Source organism: Gobio gobio (assembly GCF_949357685.1).
Source record: "Gobio gobio genome assembly, chromosome: 12".
NCBI lineage: Eukaryota > Metazoa > Chordata > Actinopteri > Cypriniformes > Gobionidae > Gobio > Gobio gobio.
In genome coordinates, this window is record NC_137105.1 from 6,728,909 (window position 1) to 6,732,975 (window position 4,067).

Here is a 4,067-nt window from a genome sequence, read left to right on the forward strand (position 1 = left end):
GGGCAGCATTCTCGTGAACTTATAGACACAAAATTACTCCAGCCACAATGAGTGCTTCTGCTCGGACAATTTCAGATGTTTTATAAGTGTGTATGTGTGTGTGTGTGTGTGCGTGTGTGTCTGAAATACACCTCTCTAATCGAAGGACTGACAGATTGTGACTAATATATTATGGAGCACTATTTGATGTTTTTATTTTTGGGGTGGGGTGATTTTGTGTACCTTCAGTGGACAGTCAGAGCTCATCTTGTGGCCGTTCTGCTGTCTTTCAAGGGTTTACTGACTGTGTTTTGACCTCTTTTTTCTGTTTTCTAATAATCTGACATGATTGTCAGTTGGATTTGGTTCAATCTGGGTGAATCTCATGAAACCTGTCAGGATCATGTCCAGGTCATATTTCACCTCAAAAGCAAAAATAAATAAATAAATTGTCATTGCCCCGTCCACACGGAGACGCTTTTAGCTGTATTCGTAAAAATGTTGTACCATATCAGCGTTTCGTCCACACGGATCTGGTGTTTTGGGAGCATGAAACCGATATTTTTTTATCCCAGAGTGGATTAATCTGAAAACGACACCTTTGCGTTGTCGTGTGTGTACAGCAAATCCGTATATTTTGTGAAACAGTGATGTCATCAAACTACGTCCCGCACAGGAAAGACTAGAAGGGAAACAACTACGGGCACTGGGCATGCGCACATCAATATTGCGTTATTTAATAACTGTATTTGCATTATTGTAAGGGTTGGGGTAGCAAATGTATTTATTATTTTATTGTGAGATTTGACCATAGAGACGGAGCGTATTTAGGCCACGCCCACACCGGGGGGGGGGGGGGGGCAATCCAACGCTCTCCATTGACTTTGCAATGCGTGAGGCTGCCTCCTTGTCATTTCGGACTTATAACAAAAAACAGAACAATGTCTAAAAGCTGATATGTGACGATGTGTACAGCAAACAAGCTAAAAAACACAGAATTAAGTTTTTATAAGCTGTCGACCCAAAAAAACGAGCGTTTAAGGAGACAAAAGTGGATACAGGCAATAAAAAGTGAAGCTTCAGCAGAAAGAATGGGTACATTTTGGGATCCTGACACTCAGTATGCCTATGTGTGCAGTAAACATTTAGTCACTGTTAAGTCAAATATCCAAATGTCAGTTTTATATATGATATTTCCTGTCGCTGATTACGTTCCCCTCTAGTGGGTGTAGTTCTCAGTGTAATATAACGTGTCGCGCTCTGTCTCAATGGCCTGTATCCACTTTTCTGTCCTTAAATGCTCGTTTTTTGGGTCAACAGCTTATAAAACGTCTGGGTTTTTGGTTCTGTGTTTTTTTAGCTTGTTTGCTGTACACCTTGTCACATATCAGCTTTTATACATTGTTCTGTTTTTTGTTATAAGTCAAAAATGACAAGGAGGCGCTTCACGCAATACAAAGTCAATGGAGACGGTTTGATTGCCCACAACTCTTCTTCTCCGTTTTTAGTGTATTTCTGTAGCAGAATTACAGCGCCACATACTGGTCTGGCATGTATACTACATCATTTTGAGTCGGTTTCAGTGGTTTCGTGTGTACGCAGATATTTATTGAAACGAGGGGAAAAAAAGATTGGATAGGGAAAGCTCTGGCTTCGTGTGGACAGGGCCTTAGAATGCATGAAAATCTCTTTCTCATTACAGTAACAAGTAGGGCTGTGCGATATTGAAGAAAAATGCGATATCCTTGTTAAATAATGCGATATTCGATACGACATTGCTTTAAGTGTGTAAAATCTATTTCTTTCCCCGACTGATATCTTTCACTTAAAGCATAACAGACTATGTTTACATGAATACTCATCAAGAGACAGCCATTTTGACACAACTATGTGTGTATTTGACAGTTCGAGTGTGTAACAAGACACGAAAAAAAGAACGGCTTGTGCGCACGTTTCGGTGTGTGTGTGTGTGTGTGTGTCAGACAGCGCGAGACTGGAAGGAGTTGTTTTTCGCAAGTTATTGCGTTTAATAACTCTTTTTAACGTCAAGTAAGTCACATAAGTAACAGTCGTGTGCTCAGTTTATTCTCTGCGATATGCATCAACCTAAAATGTACACTTTTCACAATGTTGAAGTAGCCTATTAAAATCATTCAGATATTGCGTACCCTTGCGATATGCATATTGCGATATGTACATTTGCGATATTTCGATATATTGCGCAGCCCTAGTAACAAGGAAAAAAAGTTGAAATAATTTAAAGTTGTCACCTTAATTTATAGTGCTTTATACAATACAGATTGTTTCAAAGCAGCTTCACATTAATAATCAGGAAAATAACAGAATCAATTATGCAAACTTCATCAGATATGAGCGATAGCTCAAGTCAGTTCAGTGTTGATTCAGTTCAGTTCAATAACTGTAAAGTGCATTAATCATAAAATTAGTTATAAGAAACTCTGTTATAAGCAGCTCTACAAAAAGCAAATAGTGTTGTCATTCAGCTCAAGCTAGTTCAGTGTTGACGCAAAACTCAAAAGTAGAACGTCTGAACATTATTTTAATGAGAATTTTGGAGGGGAATGTTCATAAAAAAATTCTGGTAAAAAAAAATATATATTTTTGAGGGTGGTTTTTGACCTGTTTGACAAGATTCGCCCACTTTTTTTTTCTGTCATGCACACAGGAAGTGAGACTTTTTAGAGACTTAAAGAGTTCAGTTCGTGATGTACACACTAATAAGAGCAGCGAGTTTACAGTCTAAAGAACACACTGTAATTAGGTGACTGTAATTAAGAGTTTACTAAACACAGCCCACACTGATGGAGGATGTGTGTGTGTGTGAGGTGAGTCAGAGCTGCTGAAATGAGAAGGTTTTAGCCTTTTCTCATTGTTTTTTAAAAATGTTTTATCAGCATTTCAAGAATGTTTCTGGAATGTTTATTTAACAGATTTCCCCCTTTGTAGATGCATGTGTACTTTGAATAATATTTAACAGCGGTAGTGTTTCATTTGTACTGTAATTTCATCATGTATGATTTAATCCTGCTGGATCAACTACAGAAAAGAATAAATCAATAGTGCTCACTTGAACCAAGTGTTACTGTCAGGTAAATCCTCGATGAACTTGTTTCATATGTTCTAAATGAAATACTAAAGCAATAAGCCCCGTGATTTACAGTGAATTTATAACAGCTAAGGGATGTTATAAAACCCCTTTAGCTGTTATAAATTCACTGTAAACCACGGCTTCACAGGGTTTATTGCTTTTATAAAATGGTTACTACATAATACAAATATTAAAGGGTTAGTTCACCCAAAAATGAAAACTAGACCATGATTTACTCACACTCATCCTATGTGTACGTGATATTCTTCAGACAAAATTCAGACGAATAAAATAGGAGTTATATTAAAAAACGTCCTGGCTCTTCCAAGCTTTATAATGGCAGTGACTTGTTGGGTAATTTTTGAAGTACTTCAAAGTGCATCTATCCATCATATAACTGCTCCACACAGTTCTGGGGGGTTAATAAACGCCTTCTGAAGCGAAGTGGTGCGTTTGTGTACGAAAAATATCTATATTTAAAACTTTATAGACTAAAATAACTAGCGTCCGGCGGTACGCAAGTCGACTTGCGCTAAAAGAATGACCCCTGATGTGATGTACAGGAGCATCGTAAGCTTTGATGCCTTTCGCGGATAGTGCTGGGCAACAAACTCAAGCCCCTCTTCTCTTATATCGAAATCCTCCGCCTTCTCTATTTAAAAATTCTAATTCATGTTTTGTTTTGCTCTATCCTCTGCGCTTCTGCGTTAATCAATACGCAAGCGTCAAGGGTTCAATAGTCAAGGGTTACTCTTTCACGCAAGTCGTACCGCTGACCGCTGGAAGCTAGTTATTTTAGTCTATAAAGTTTTAAAAATGGGAGAAAAAAAATTTGTTGCAAAAGTATGTCTCAATAGCCAAATTTTCATCACTTTTTTGTTATCAACAAATATGCGTAAAAAAAAAAAGATTGCACAATTTGCTGTCTCCAGCCTGTTTCCATTGAATTGGCCTTTTACCGATAAAATGGTGTGCGTAA